Source organism: Sapajus apella, unplaced genomic scaffold (genome assembly GCF_009761245.1).
Source record: "Sapajus apella isolate SASKATOON/1434 unplaced genomic scaffold, GSC_monkey_1.0 scaffold236, whole genome shotgun sequence".
In the NCBI taxonomy this organism is placed as follows: Eukaryota; Metazoa; Chordata; class Mammalia; order Primates; family Cebidae; genus Sapajus; species Sapajus apella.
Window position 1 is genome coordinate 373,363 of NW_022437176.1, and position 16,898 is coordinate 390,260.

At 49.5% G+C, this 16,898-nt stretch overlaps 1 pseudogene; it reads right to left on the minus strand.

Moving 5' to 3' along the window:
• Nucleotides 1–4,807: 4,807 nt before the first annotated feature.
• Nucleotides 4,808–7,424, minus strand: LOC116544927 (annotated as a pseudogene).
• Between the last annotated feature and the right edge of the window lie 9,474 nt (nt 7,425–16,898).

Genomic DNA, 16,898 nt, shown 5'->3' on the forward strand with positions numbered 1-16,898 from the left:
CTCACAGCATCCTCTTGAGGCTGGCAGTGGCAAACCCGTTTTACAGATGCAGGTACTGAAGATCAGAGAATTTTTTTCTTTTCCTCATTCTAGGCAACGCTGAAGGAAAGGATCAGAGAATTTAAGAAAATGTTCTTTGAGCTCAGAGTTCAGTGATGAAGCACAGTTGATTAGCGTGGGTGGAGACAGGGCTGGGGGCAAGGCTGATGCTGAGTCCTGGCCTCTGCTGCCTCCGCATCTCAGCATACAGGAATGGAGAGAGTACTGCATGCAAGGCAGTGAGGCTGGATTCAAGCACCTATTTTTCTCTTTTTTATTTTTGAGTCAGAGTCTCACTCTGTCACCCAAGCTGGAGTGCAGTGGCTCAATCTTGGCTTACTGCAACTTCCACTTCCTGGGTTCAAGCGATTCTCTTGCCTCAGCCTCCCGAGTAGCTGGGATTACAGGCCCGCGCCACCATGCCCAAACAATTTTTGTATTTTTAGTAGAGACGGGTTTCGGCATGTTGGCCAGGCTAGTCTTGAACTCCTGACCTCAAGTGATCCTCCTGCCTTGGCCTCCCACAGTGCTGGGATTACAGGCATGAGCCACTGTGCTTGGTCTTGAATTCAAGTACTTTTAACAGAACAGAAGGTCTTTGGATTTTGCCATGAAGGTAAATTTCTTTGAACTTTCTGAGCCTCAGTTTTCTTGCCTGTAAAATAGGGTTGTTGTGAACATGAGTGAAGAGATGAATTTAAAAGCAGGCAGAGAACAGGGGCCCAGTGAACGTGGTACCCCTGGATGGCCCCTCCAGCCAGCCTTTCCTCTCTTGCTGGGCACTTCCAAGGACAGCTCTGTCCTACAGTCACAGAGGGGCCCAGGCCCCAGCCCCAGGCAAATGCTGTAACTTCCATGGTTGTTTCAACAACTCTGCTATTCCAGACGGGACCTAGACTGACATTCTCTTGTAAATATTGATGATGGCCCCAGATAGGAATAAGAAAACAAAGGACGTTTTATTTATGATAGAAAGAGAAAGCAACAGAAAACAAAAATCTACAGGCCCAACAAGAGGGTGATGTTTAAATAAACCTCGGTACATTCACTCCGTGGAATACTGTGCAGCTATTGGAATGATGTTTACCCAGGATTTATAATAACAGGGGAACATGCTTATTATAAAATGCTAAGTGCAAACAGGAAGAAACTGCATTGTAGATTTAGCATAATCACACCTAGGCAAAAATCAAGCCAAACAAAAAATTTGCACAGAAGACAAAGACCAGAGGGACACACACCAGAGTAGTGGGTGTCCTTGAGTGACAAAATTGGGGAGATTTTTAATACCTTTGTCTGTTTTTTATTTTTTTCCAATAATGGGCATGATTGGCTTAAAGTGGAAAGCAACCCAAACTTAATTATTATTATTATTATTTTTATTTTTAAGCTTTTGTTTCACTGGAAAGATCATGCTCAGTTTTAAATGTTAAAAGTATAGGAGTTGCTTTGTTATGATAAAACTAAAACTTTGTTATGATAAAACTATGAGAAGCCAAGTGACAGAGAGGCCAGTCTGAGGCTAAAGGCAGGAGGCCAACAGACCCCAGGCAAAGTCAAGTAGAAATCTGAGACTCTGGCCCCATGAAGTGATCTCGGCTGCACACCTGAGTATGGGATCTACAACATTCTGGTATTGATACTGGCTGTCACTCCTGTATGTTGTCAATGTTGGTGTAATTGAGTTCTTTCCCTTACACCAAAGGCTAAACCAGAAGAGCTGGGCCCCGTCCTTCTTCCTACGTCAGGATGGCACTCCTTGGATGCTGCCCTGCTCTCCCTGGTGGACACAGCAAAGTCCTTCTGGCAGCAAGGCCAACCATCTGGTTCCCTGAGCTGGTCCTGGTCTGTGCAACTCCCTGATTTCCATCCAGGTCCTTGTTCAAATGTCGTTCTATCAGGGAGGCACGATCACATGACCGAAAAGAGCAGCCCCTTTCCTCCGGCACTCATGATCCCATGACCCTGCCTTGGCTTTCTCCTTAGTGTGTATGCCACCTAGGTTCTAGGTTCTATGTGTTTCTTTTTAAAAATGTCCATTTTCTGGGTGTTGGACAATGAGAACACATGGACACAGGGAGGTGAACACCACACATGAGGGTGTGTCAGTGGGTGGGGGGCTAGGGGAGGGATAGCAGGGGTGGGAGGATTGGGGAGGGATAGCATTAGGAGAAATACCTAATGTTGATGATGGGTTGATGGGTGTAGCAAACCACCATGGCACGTGTATTATACCTGTGTAACCAACCTGCACGTTCTGCACATGTACCACAGAACTTAAAGTATAATAAATCAATTTTAAAAGGTGTCCATTTTCCTTTGCTAGAATGTGAGCTCCAGTAAGGTAGGTATCTGCTGCATCTCTAGCACCTAGAACACTGCGGAGCCCAAACATTCTGTAAATGTTTATTTCAGGAGTAAATGAATGTATCCTGACCTTTTTTTTTTTTTTTGGTGGGTGTACACATGCAGTTTTATCATAACAAAGCAACTCCTATACTTTTAACATTTAAAACTGAGCATGATCTTTCCAGTGAAACAAAAACTTAAAAATAAACAGGAACAAAATTACAATAGAGAATGTCAATTTTAAATCAGATCCTACCGGTTCTGCAGATATTCCCATGAGTGGCAGGACTCAAGCCATCATTAAAACAGAATATATTTTAAAAGCGTCATCTGAAACTGCATGGACCATCGTGCCCTCAGGGGGTCTTTCCAAGGTCTTGAGCTACCTTGTTGCACCATGACGGCCCTGACCACATTCTTCCCGAAGCCCAGCTCGAGAATCCCAGGCCAGCGATGACAACCACATCAGCTCTAATCTACAGGTAGTGACTGCCTGGGACACTTTCTTGAAATACTTATGAGGCCATTGCGAGAACTTGCCAGGAAAAGATAGGTTGACTGATGAATAATTTTGCCAATGGAATCATAAGAGAGGTAGATCAGATGGGCTGTGTACTCCTCCTCTCAGCCCAGACCCAAATCTCAGCTCCCCCTTTCATTTGAAGACCACACCCACCATCGGTTGGGGTCTGGAACACATGTGGCCACCTTATTCCTGGAATCACTCCCTAGTCTCTAACACAGGTATGCAATGGGCTTTGGAATGTTTTTCCAGAGTGGTCCTTGCTCCTTTTCGGCTTAGAACCTTTCGAGAGCTTCACCGAGTTTGGTTGTTGCCTTAGTCCTCTGCCTGGACCCTCAGTAGAGGTCTGCCCTTGAGGGCTGGATCTGACTCCACCTGCCCCCGCTCCTAAGTAGGGTTTTCCTCCCAAGCTAGTCCTTCCCCTAGTCCAGCAGCACAATGCTAGTGCCTCCTTTGAGTCTTGTCACTGAAGCCATTCTCACTCACCCCACTGGTCCCTTGGAGGTTCATGCCTAAGTGTTGACACTGAGCTGGAACGTGGCCTTGGCTGGGGTCGGGGGTCACTCTCCCCTGGAGGCAGCCATGGTCCCAGCTGACTTTCCCTTTCTAGTCTCTGATTGAGGAGTAAACTCAGCTGCCTCCTCTTTCTAGGTCCAGGCCAGGAATGGTGGCCTTCTGTGATCCAATGCAAGCTCTCCTCTCATGTCCATGCCAAACTCCTTTTCATCCTTTGTTCCAGTCCTGCTTCTTCCACCCTGGGCCCCAGCACCTTCAGGGGACAAAAGCTCTAGCTGGGACCACCTGGGAAACTGGGAAAAACTTTCTCTTGGGAGCTCTCATTTATCCACAGAGTGGATAGGGACATAGGGACATGAATTGTTTTTCCTATTTTCAAGACAGGTACACTGAGGTCCAAAGCATCCTTATTTTCTCCCTTATCAGGCCCTGCTCTGGTGCACCTCCCATCTCCCCTGGCTTCTGGCTGGGACCAAGAGAATCACTGCCTTCCTGGCTGTGTCTGTGTCTCCCTCAGAGATGGAACAAAGGCTGTGGTAACACACTGGGCCAGGCTCTCTCCCTTCCCTCCTGGAAGAACAGGTGCCCTCCTGAAGCTGGGGGTCTCCTTCATTCAGAGTTTATCAAACCCAATGTGAAAGGAGATTCAGTCTCTGGATGCTTCACTAGAATCTTCTAGTTCCTCGGCATGGTCATGAACCTGAAAATGTGAATGAGGCGCACCACGTGACTGCCCCTGGTACAAGGAGGGCAAATGATGCTGTCACCTGAAGTGTTGCCTGGTGGTGTCTGCCCCAGCTTCCAGACAGGGAGAGGGAGGGGATGAGTGCGATGGTCAGTTAACATGGGCAGGGCTGAGGGGCAGGACAGCCCTTGGATCACATAGTTTCTTCCCTTTGCTGAGACTTCCGCATATCCCTAGCATACCAGCAGACCCGCAGAAGACAGCTTGGTGCAATGAGTGCTTCTCTTTCTTCCAATAAGGAGAAAGTAAGGGGGGCTTTGGTAAATTTTCTCACAAGCAAGAGTCCCCTAGGCTGACCCCAGCTTCAGTTGTTCTACTTTTCCAACCGCCACTCCCTCTGGCCAGGCCCCCTGGGGCTCCCCAGGCTCGTTCCTGGTCCTGCTCAAGTCACCTGCCTCCATCTTTCCCACCTGTGTGTCCCAGAGCTTCTGGAAACCCTGAAGGTGGGGCCTGGTTGCTGAATTTTAGGAAAGGGCACTGGTGGCTGAAAGAGCCAATCCCTCTCCAGAGCAACCAGCTTCAGGGGCTGCTGGGGTCCACTGGCTCCTCGAATTGTGATACAATAAGGCTATGCCCCCTAAACTTTGGTGGGGTCCTGGTGTATCCCCACAAGAATTCAGAGTTGAAGCAAGGGTGGTCATCTCTGAAAACATGAATGCCTTCTGCCTTGGAACACCAGCTCCTGGTCATCTTGTCTGCCGTGGGGCCTCCGCAGCCCAGGAAGGGTAAGACTCATCTAAGACCCCTCTCCCCCCAGCCATGGAAGGAGAAAGGACTGGAATTCACCTCTTCATGCTACATTCCGGGGCTGCCTGATTGTCTGGAAATGGCCCCCAGAGGGATGGCTGGCGGTGGAGCCCTGTGGCCCCCAGCTTTGCATGAGGAGCCCAGTTGAGGGACTACTAGACTCTGGTCTGAGGCAAATCGGGGGTGGGCAAGGTCAGGACGGTGGGCAGGAGGGTGCCCTGCGGGGTCGGGAAGCTCTGCAGCTGCTTGGGCACAAACCTGGGTGGGACAGAGTCTGCTAGGAAGCAGAGGGTGAGCCGGCGCCCCACGCAGTAGATGAGGTTGTCCACCACTGCGCACTGGAAGGCGTCCGGGGAAGGCGCGCGGTACGTGGCACACTCGCACCAGAGCCGGGTGCTGACGCTGCAGCGGTACACGCCGATAACCAGGCTGCAGTTGAGGTCGAAGCGGTAGAGGAAGCCGTCGACCGCCACCGTCTCGGCCGTGCGCTCCTTGCTACCCCCCGTGGGGCCGGCCCGCCGGCGCTGCTCCGGAACAGCAGGAAGCGCAGCGAGCCGCCCGTCACCAAGATCTCCCAGGCGCACGCCGTGGCCGTGTGCGCCAGGGCGAACGTGTCGCTGGGGAGCGGCGCGGCAAAGTCCCCGCTGTCCAGGCGGGGGTCGTAACGCTCCACCGTGTTCAGACACTCCCCGCCGATGGCGTACAGGTGCCCGTGCAGGGCCACCAGCCAGCAGTGCAGCCGGGCCTGGTTCAGAGGGCACCTCACTCCAGATCCCCGTGAGTGGGTTGTAGCAGAAGACGGGCCTGGAGAGCTGGTGCCCGGGCCCCTGACAGCCGGACACCACGAAGAGATAATTGAAGAGGCTGCAGATGGCACAGCCCCGGAACACGGCCTCCGGCGGGCAGGTGAACCAGCGGGTGCCAGGCGTCCCGCTCGTCGACATAGCAACAGAGGCCGCCGGAATCTTCCTTGGGGCACACATCAGCCACAACTAGGTACTGGCGGCCCGGAGCCGGCGCTACATAATCAGCTCCTGCTCTGTCCCGCTCAGGCCCCCGTGGATGTACCGGCTGCGCAGAGCCTGGAGGTAGTTGTCACTCATCACCTTGTAGGCCGCCTCCTTCAGGGCCTCCAGGCTCTGCCTCTTGGCCAAGGTCAGCACCTCACAGCAATTGCCCAGATCCAGGTGGACCTGTGGGATCGGAGCAGGGGTGAGTGGGACATGGAAGAAACTGGTCCCGGCCACCAGCTGCACATGGGGCTCCCAGTTGCTTCTGCCTGAGGCAGGCAGGGCGCCCAGGTCTGGGCAGTGGGGAACAGGGAGCTGGGAACCGTCCGGCGGCAGCTGCAGCTCTGGGTTCTCTGCTATGTGCAGGAGACTCTCTTTCCCGCTGAAGCCTCCGGTGGAGGATGACGGCCCTGGCTGCGGGGAGGCGGCTCTTTCAGCGGCACCCTTTGTGTCACCGGCTTGGCATCCCGAGGCTGCCCCTGTTCCCTGGGACCCTGGCGGTGGCATGAGGGATGGAACCTCAGTCAGGACTGCTGTCCTGGGAGCCAAGCTGCCCTGGAGGATGGCCTGAGAGGTCGATTCCACATAGTAGTCATACACCTTGCCTTTGAGCCTGGGCCCAACCCCCTCTACCCTCTGTATGAAATTCTCCATTCGGAGATGGGCTATGGACGAGAAGGTATAGGAGGCACTGGGGGCTCCCTCCAGCTGATGCAGGTCAGGCCAACATCGGACACAACCTGGAGAGCCCCAGCCTCTACTCTGTTGACCTCCATCACACAAGTGAAGACCCAGCTCTGGTTCATTTCACGGCTGCCTTGCAAAGGAGCCGCGTGGTGACAGTGGGGAGGTTCCAGTTGCCCTGGCCCTGGCTGCTCAGGGGGTTTGCTGTCCTGCCGTGGAGCAGGCTCACCACACACACAGCTGCCATGGGCTGCTGCAGTGAGTTCAGCTGGGAAGCTGTTCGGTTCACTGCCCAAGTGGGGGCAATGGGGAGGGTCAGGATTACCACCAACATCTGTTCTGGCTTCCTGGCCGCAGCAGCAAGAAGGCATCTGCTCAGAGTCAGAGCCCTGCCCTCCCTGCTCTTCGCCTGAGCCTTTTCTCTGGAGCTTCCTGTCTGTGGATGTGGCCCCCATGACCAGGATGCAGGAGCCTCTTGGATTCTCCCAGCTGTAACCCTGTGGTGCTTCGGCCCCTTTGCTGCTTCTTGGGGCATCTTGGCCCCCTCTGCATTGCCCCAGGAGAAGCCCCTTGGACAGCAGGCTGCTCTGAGCCCTCTGCTTCCTCCTTGGCTTCTGCCTGGGCATTCCCACCCCACCACTGGGCTTGTACAGCCTGTAGTCCAGTCACCAGGAGCAGGGCAGCAGCTGATAGCGCCATCTTGCTCATTAGCTGCATATCTAAATGCCAGTCCTGGACCTCTGCTCCTCTGGGGAACATGCTTCTCCAGCCAACCTGAGGCTGAGGAATGTCAAGAATCTGATTAATAATTGTCCAGTAGGGACTGATTCCTTGGTCCTGCCAAGCAGTGGGGAGGGAGTTCTGGGCTGGCTCTGGCTGGCCAGCCAAGGAGAGGAGTCAGAGCAAAGGTGGCTTTGAGCTGCAGAGGGTGGCCGCTGGGGCCCAGAGCTGGTAGATCCCCGGCTGGCCTCCTTCTTCAATCCTTCCCTGGTGACAGGGGTCTGGGGGTCCTCCCAGGGGCTGAACTTGTGACCTGAGCCAGCACTGTGTCAGCAGCTAGGGGATGTTAGGAGTAGCCAGTAGACACACAAAGAAGGAGGAAGCTCTTAACCAGTCACCTGATGCCAGGAAATGCACAGGGCTGTTTATTCTTTATGTATGTACTTTATTTTCTCTTTTGCAAATCTATTGGGCTTGGAAGCTTGGGTGTGGTGAATCATGGGCAGATGGAGCTCCGGTAGGCGTGGATGGGGTCACTCTTGTGGGGTCTGCTGGTCCTTGCAGTGGGGTCAGCTTTTTGCTGGCCAAGCGGGGAACTCAGCGGCAGAGGCTGGAGCCAGGGCCTGCAACCAAGCCACCCGACTCCACCGTGAGGGCCTCTGCCCTCCTTCCCTGCCTGACAAGTTTATTAAGAGAAACCAGCCTTTCTGAGAACAGCGGGGAAAGACATGGCATTAGTCCTCAGATTGGGGTTAGATGTGGGCACATCTTCTCTTTTAAAACCAGACAGTCTCCTATGGTGAAAGATGAAGGGAAGACTCACTTATCTTAAACCCCACCACTGTCTCCCCTCCCCCATCACCAGTGCTGTGAGTCCTGGACCCAGATTACCTAGCTCTGCTGCTTACCAACTGTATGACTTCAGGAAAGCGGCCCCACTGCTCTGCTTCATCTGAAAAAGGGGGATGACAGCATATGCACCTCATCTGCCTGTGTTAAGAACTAAATGGGCTACAGAAATAAACACTGGGGCAGAGCCCCCCATTGTGAAAGCTTAGTCAATATAAACTATTCTCTCCTTCTCCCTCCTCTTCTTCCTCATCATCAGCACCATCATCGCTAGTATCAATTGCCATCAGTAGGACCTTCCAAAGTACAAACCTAATTCTAACCCTCCACTGTCCAAGGTCCTCAAAGGGTCCCCAAAGTCATTTTCAGGGGTCCCAAACTCTCGCTGTCTATGGGGGCTGGTCAGGTAAAGTGAACAAGTGAGGACCCTTGCCCACTCCACCCCAGCTGATGGTATCAGGCCAGGTGGCTCAGCACTGCCTCACCCTCCCACTGTTGCAGAGAAACTTAGAATCCCAGTAGTAACGTCATCACTCTCAATTTGTAAATGTTGACATCTGATTGGAAAATGAAAATGAAAAACACTCTGTGGGTCACAGGAAATGCATGCATGGGAGGACTTTGGCTCTGAAGGCTTTGACTCTAGGAGACAATCCTGACTCCCTATGCCTGTGTTCACAGCCCTCTATGTGCCAGCCTCCTTCCAAATTCATCTCCTGATCACTGCCTAGAAACCTCGGGCTCAGGGTGACTTCTTGGCTGGCAAGGCTGGTAGACATCCCTCCAGCCTATTGGAGTTAGGTGAAAGACTGTGTGAAAGCCTTCCTCCCTAGTTCCTTCATCCATCCAAGATCCTTGTTTCACCCTTTGGGTCTCTTGTTCTCAGAGGTTCCTCTTTCAACCTTGACCAGAGGTGCTGTATCATGAAGTGCGTGTGTGCAAGATCTGGTCTCCTGCTGGATTCCAAGTCCTTGGGGACAGAGTCTGTAGCTGGCTTAGCTGAGGACCCTAAGTCTATGTGAGGTGCTGCATGGTTTGGGACAATAGCCAGCAAGGACCGTCTTTACACGGAGTGGATTGGGCTGGACACTTGGGACAGTAGCCAGCAGGGACTGTCTACACGGAGTGGATTGGGCTGGACACTCGAGATGAAGCTCATCTCATCTCATGTTGTGCTCACAGCCCCTTTGGGGAGAGACACGATTGTTATCCTCATTTGACGGAGGAGTAACTGGACCTCAAGATTACGTCAAGTGGCTTGTAAATGGGGATGCAAATCCTTGTTTGCAGAGTCCAGAGTTTTACAGGCTTGACTTCATCCAACAGGTGTGACCTCTTAGGAAGTCAGGTGTCCTCAGCCTGTCCTACCTTTCTTTCTTTCTCTCTTTCTTTCTTTCTTTCTTTTCTTTCTTTCTTTCTTCTTTTTCTTTCTTTCTTTTTCTTTCCTTCTTTCTGTCCTTCCTTCCTCCCTTCCTTCCTTCCTTCCTTCCTTTCTCTTGCTTTCTTGCTTTCTTTCTTGCTTTCATTTTTGTTAATGGAGTCTCACTCTGTTGTACAGGCTGGAGTACAGTGGCATGATCTTGACTCACTGTAACCTCCATCTCCCGGGTTCAAGCAATTCTCTTGTCTCGGACTCCTGAGTAGCTGTGACTACAGGTGCATGCCACCACGCCTGGCCAATTTTTGTATTTTTAGTACCAATGGGGTTTCACCATATTGGTCAGGCTGGTTTTGAACTCCTGACCTCAGGTGATCCACCTGCCTTGGTCTCCCAAAGCGCTGGGATTACCATAAGCCACTCTGCCAAGCCAGAGATGCATATTTCTAAGCTCTGCCTCCTAGATGTCCTGATTCAGTAGGTTGGGGTGGGTCCCGGGAAACCCTCATTTTAAACAGTCATCTCAGGAGTTTGAAGTGGGTCTAGGAATAAAAAATAAGTTAGCTTTTCTACTTGTTTGCTGAAAATTCCTGTTCATCCTTGGGTAGTGGGTGAGCAGTTTCTCTCTACATAATCAAGGTGAGTAACAGAATGGAAATGAAGTCTTGGGTGCTTTGTATAAGTAAAGTCATTTAATTTTCCCAGTAATCTGGATAGGTGGCTATTATCATTGCCCCCATTTTACAGGTGAGGGAACTGACGCTAAGACAGATAGTGTCAATGGGTTGAGAGTGACAAGTCCTGATTTATAGCATTTCTGGCTGCATAGACCATTGTCTTCATCTAGAAACTAGAGAATGAGGTATTCAGGGTAATCAAAATGTTTTCCAGGAGTGAAAAATGCTTTGTTGAGGTTGAAGAGGTGGTCCTCCAGTTGCCAGGCTACCATTCCATTGGTAGAGGTAGCTGTATCTTGGAGAAGGGAAGATGTATGAAAAGCTTCCTTGGTGAGATGGGACCTCTCATTGTCCTCTCAGATGCTACCAAGTTAGAAGGTTCTCAGCCCCTCTGACTGCTGCTTCCCACCTGATAAAGTCTCCATCGTATCCCAGAGCCCTCTCTCTGTGGCTCCAGCTTAAACCCTTCAAGTCAAACAATCAGCATTTCCATTCGAAAAGCTCCAGGGTACTGGATGTGCCAGAACCAGCCTTGTGATGTGGGGAGGTGGGAGGATCACTGGGAGCAGAAGACAGTCCCAGCCGCAGGGAAACTTATGTTCCTGGTCCAGAAGACCGGGCATAAGCCTGAGACATGATCAGGCCGCCATGCATCACAAAGGAGAGATGAATGAGGTGGTTTATCAGAACAGAGGTCAGGAAAAGGATTCCAGAGAGAGAGATCCAAGATGGCCAATTACTAGCAGCTCAGGATTTTAGCTCCCAGTGAAAGCGCAGAGAACGAGAGGATGCCACACTTTCAGACGAATTTTTTTTGCTCATGGACCAGGAGATTCCCAGCGGAGGAGCCCCACAGGTCGCCAGTACGACTCTTGTGGAAGGCGCAGTGGTTCCTGGTGCGGAGTAAACGGGACTGGTTCCCCTTTTGGTTGATGTTTGGAGCTCCGGGAAGACAGAATCGCCCATTCAGTTGACTGAAAGGGGGACCCAGGAGGGAACCCAGACCGGAGATTCCCAGGCAGAAAAGCACCAGGAGTCTTGGCACTGCTGTTTTGGCCAGCGCAGTGGGTTGCTCAGGTTTCGTCGCTGGGAATCAATAAGTTGGACGTCCACTCAGAAACCTAATTTGAAAGTCGGTAATTACAAAGACCACAGGTGGATAAATTTACAATGATGGGAAGAAAACAGCATAAAAAGGCTGAGAATACTCAAAATCAGAATGCCTCTGCCTCCACAGGGGATCACAGCTTCTCATCAAAAAGGGAACAAGGCTTGATGGAGAATGAGTGCGCCCCGATAACAGAATTAGGCTTCAGAAATTGAATAATAAGAAATTTCTGTGAATTAAAGGAACATGTTCTAGCCGAATATAAGGAAACTAAGAACCTTGAAAAAAGGTTTGATGAAATCCTAACGAGAATGGACAATTTAGAGAGGAATATAAGTGAATTAATGGAACAGAAGAATACAATAAGAGAACTTCGTGAAGTATGCACAGGTTTTAACACTCGAATTGATCAAGCAGAAGAAAGGATATCAGAGGTCGAAGACCAACTTAATGAAATGAAACGAGAAGACAAGATTAGAGAAGAAAAAGTAAAAAGGAATGAGCAAGTATACAAGAAATATGGGACTATGTGAAAAGACCTAATTTACGTTTGATAGGTGTACCTGAATGTCATGAAGAGAATGAATCCAAGCTGGAAAATATTTTTCAAGATATTATTCAAGAAAACTTTCCTAATCTAGTAAGGCAGGACAATACTCAACTCCAGGCAATACAGAGAACACCACAAAGATATTCCTCAAGAAGAGCAACCCCAAGGCACATAATCGTTAGATTCACCAGGGTTGAAATAAAGGAGAAAATTCTAAGGGCAGCTAGAGAGAATGGTCAGGTTACCCATAAAGGGAAGCCTATCAGACTCACAGCAGATCTCTCAGCAAAGACCCTACAAGCTAGAAGAGAGTGGGGGTTAATATTCAGTATCCTCAAAGAAAAGAATTTTCAACCCAGAATCTCATATCCAGCCAAACTAAGTTTCATAAATGAAGGAAAAATAAAATTTTTCACGAACAAGCAAGCACTGAGAGAATTCATCACCACGAAGCCTGCTTTACAAGAGCTTCTGAAAGAAGCACTGCACACAGAAAGGAACAACCAGTATCAGTCATCCAAAAAATTTACCAAAAGATAGAGTATCTTTATAATGAAGAATCTATATCAATTGATGGGCAAAATAGCCAGCTAGCATTAAATGACAATATTAAACTCACAAATGTCAATATTAATCCTAAATTTAAATGGATTAAATGCCCCAATCAAAGACACAGACACACATGTTGAATAAAAAGCCAAAATCCATCAGCATGCTGTGTCCAGATCCATCTCATAAGCAAGGACACACAAAGATTCTAAACAAAAGTTTGGAGGAAGACTCACCAATCAAATGGAGAGAAAAAAAAAAAAAAAAACCAGGAGTTGTAACTTTTGTCTCTGACAAAATAGACTTTAATAGTAACAAAAACTAAAAGAAACAAAGGACATTACATAATGGTAAAAGGATCAAAGTAACAACAGGACTCGGTGATCATAAATATATATGCACCTAATAGAGGAGTACCCAGATACATAAGACAAGCTCTTAATGACTTAGAAAGAGACTTAGACTCCCACACAATAGTAGTGGGAGACTTCAACATCAATATTAGACAGATCAACGAGACAGAAAATTAACAAGGATATCCAGGACTTGAACTCAGATCTGGAACAAGTAAACTTAATAAACATGTATAGAACTCTCCACTTTAAATACACAAAATACACACTCTTATCAGTACCACATCACACCTACTCGCAGATTTAAATGAAATATTGGTTAGCTGCTTGTTTGTTATTTTCTTCCCTCATTTTTTTCTTTATTTTTAATTTTTTTCCTGTTTCCATTATTAAGCATAAACGAGGTTTTCAATACTCATTTTTAGACTGCATTCTACCCTGGGCAATAAAGCAACACTTCTGTTCTCTCTCCCTCTTCCTCTTCCTCTTTCTTCCTCTCCTTCATTTATTATTATTATTATTATTATTATTTTTCTTTCTTTCTTTCTCTCTTTCTTTCTTTAAAAAAAAAAAAAGGGAAAGGATTCCAGAAAGAAGTGTTTAGAATTGGGTATTGATAAAGGAAAGGGCATAGACTGATTGATGATTGATTGATTGATTGATTGATTCAGCAAACATTTACAAGATACTTACCATGTACCAGGCCTTGTGTTAGGATGTCCATGTCATGACATAGGTTAGGGAGACCACCATGGCACCTCTACCCATGGAGGCTGTGGTCTAGGAGATGCCGGGCAGGGAGATGGTGGGGGTGCAAATGCTGGTTCCAGAGGGCTTCCATGGGAGTTTGGAACAGGAGTCCCTGCACCGGCCTAGGATGAGAGGGTGTGGCAATGGCATTTGATGTGTTGGGAATGGGGGAGATAGCAAAGAACAGGAACCCCAGGGGAAGGTGAAAACAACAAAGACTGGAGACCCCCAGATTAGAGCTTGGGGCTGGGTGCAGGGTGAGGGGCAGGGCCAGATGCCACTAATTTGAGTGCTGGCTTGGCGCTTCCTGTGACTTTCCATTGTTTGAGGGCAGAAGTAATACCTGTGAAACAGCTGAGCCTAGAAGATGCCTTCATTAATTAGGCTTTCTGCTTTCTGCCCTGCATTCCAATTCTCGGTCAACACAGCCACCTTACAGTGTGTGAAAATGTAGGTTTCATTATTATTCAGGTCTGGCAAGGCCAACAGATCAGGATACGCCTGCCATTGAAAGGTGGTGTTTTATTCACAGGTCCCAAGAGAAGGGGGCACACTGCACCAGGCAGGGTCATGTGGTGAAGCACTGGGTCAGTCAGGAGGCAGAGGGAGTGAGGCAGAAAGAAGCATGGGTGAGAGAGACTTTCTGATGATTTTGCAGGAAGGAGTGAGAGGCAGGGTTAGCAGGATTCAGATTGGCTAGTTGGAATACTTTCAGCAGGTTCAGGGCTGTCTTTACTTGTCTGGTACCTGGGCCTGGGGTGATTGGAGGAGGGGAATACTGTCCCAGGGTGTGAGAGGCCTTGAGAATCTGATGAAGGTGATGGTTGGGGGATATGGGTTCTGATTGGCTGGTTTACATATGAGAGATACACTCTTGGATAAGCCACTTGCTATTTCTAGGAACTAGCTAACCCTGGGAGGGGCAGTCTCTCCTGGTCAGAGAGGTCCCAGTGGTGAAACATCAAGGATACAGAAAATAGGAAAATAGACTGGATGTGGTGCCTCATTCTTGTAATCCAAGTACTTTGGGAGGCTGAGGTGGGAGGATTGCTTAAGCCCAGGAGTTCAAGACCAGCCTGGGCAACAGAGTGAGCCCCCTTCTCTATAAAACAATTTAAAACTTAGCAGAGAATGGTGGCTTATGCCTGTAGTTCCAGCTACTCAGGAGGCTTACTCAGGAGGATCCCTTGAGCCCAGGAGGTCAAGACTGCAGTGAACCATGATTGCATCATCGCACTTCAGCCTGGGCAACAGAGCAAGACCTTGTCTCAAAAAGAGAGATGAAACTATAGTTAATACAGACAGATAGAAGAACAGACAAGAATAGGGATTTTGGGACCTGTGACAGGCAGACGTCTTCCTTGCAGGGCAGCTGGAAGTGAATTTTCGTCTCTACCCTGAGGTCTCATTTCATCCGGCAGGTGAACACGACACTCCTGCTAGTTGACTTCAAACTCTATAAATTACAGCTTTTTTTAAAAAAAATCCCCTTTTGGAAAAAGTGAAATGAAAAAATAAAGACAGGAGTGAAATTAAAAGATAATTGGAAGTCTATATTGGGCTTCTGTGAATGTGCATGCCTGCCGCCAATCTGGTCTCTCTGTGTGGGCAGGATAAATTGAGAACGCTTCAGTTGGCTCGGGGGTGGATAAAACAGTCTGAGAAAAATGCATTCCATGCAAGTAAACAGGCCCATCTCTGTGTGATTAGCTTTGCATTCCGTCATGCCAGTTCCCTCGCCAGTCAGCTTGTTTTAAGAGGTTGTGTTTTCCAAGGTGAGGGCAGACACCAGCTGGGTGTGACAGGTAAGGCCTGGAGTGGAGGGCAAGAGGCTGGGAGGAGATGGGTGTGAGCACCTGGGGAGGGGAAAGGTGGGTCCAGCGTGGTGGAGACATCAGAGAGGGAGGCGTGTGGCCTTTTACATACATATACACACATGCGCCCATGTGCACATGTACACATGCACACATGCACAAGTTCACATCCACAAACACAGTCTCACCTCGCCTTTTGAGTCCAGGAGGGTCAGAGATAAATGGATTCTGGTTTGAACAATGGGGAGACTGAGGCTGAGAGAGACAGAGAGGCAAAGAGAGATAGAGAGAGACAGAGAAATGGTGCTCAGTATGTGGTGTAGTCTCACTCTGTCGCCCAGGCTGAAGTGCAGTCGTGTGATCTTGGCTTACTGCAACCCTCGCCTCCTGGGTTCAGGCAATTCTCCTGCCTCAGCCTCCCAAGTAGCTGGGATTACAGGCAGGCACCACCACACCTGGCTAACTTTTGTATTTTTAGTAGAGACGGGGTTACATCATGTTGGCCAGGCTGGTCTTGAACTCCAGACCTCAGGCAATCCATCTGTCTCGGCCTCCCAAAGTGCTGGATTAGGTGTAGTCTTTTGCACACATACAGGGGCCCTTTCGTGCTAAACTCTCCTGGGCAGGTCTTGGGGTTTGTTAGGCTCCTTTCACTTCACACCCCAGTGCTGCAGCCCAGCTGGTGTGTGCTACGCCATCCACGCTGGTTGTTAAGATGCTGAAAAGTTTCCATTCTGGTTGGTAAACAGGCACTGCCCCAACCCCAGCAGCCTGACTGCCACACCCCCAGGACCCCTTCAGACCTCCCCACTGCTTATGAACTAGAAGCCAGGGCTTGGCATTGTGGGGGTCCTCCAAACCCCACCTTATTCAGTGAAGTCAGTGCCATGCTTTACATGGTGGTAAATGTATTTAATAGCTCTCCACCTCCGCCTCCCCCAGGACCCTTTTTGCTCTGTCTAGGGAGATGCTAGGGCAGGAGTGGCTACTCTGATGATGTAAACTCAGTCAGGGTTCTGAGGCTGCAAAGATGGGGCCAAAGTAGCGCCGCGTGGACCATCCGTGAGTAATGCCGCCTGCTGAGACTGGAGAGCAGCTCGTTCCAGGGCATCTCATCATGCCATCCATTGACACAACCTCAACAAACAGCTGTCACAGTTATGAAGGGCATAGCATTTGACCAGCCACTTTGATTTTGCCACCCTGTGTGGCTGTCATCCCCATTTTGTGGAGGAGGACACTGAGGCTTCCTAGAGGCAAGGTGACCATGCCCAAGGTCTCTTAGCTTGTGAATGGCATGCAGGAGGTGACCACACAGTTTTGTCTTTGACCTTGGAACCTATTTCCATCCAGCTTGCCCTGCTGCCTGCTGCCAAAGTTCACCTCCACGGAACCCAAGGGAGAACCAGTGCTGTTCTCCAGAGAGACACGTTACTGTTGCTCCTTCATGTCCCAGATAAACAGAAATCAGGGGCTGGGGGTGTCAGGATTTTGGAGGGTGAGAAGCCTACTGCAGCTGCCAGAAAGGGAGTCTGGC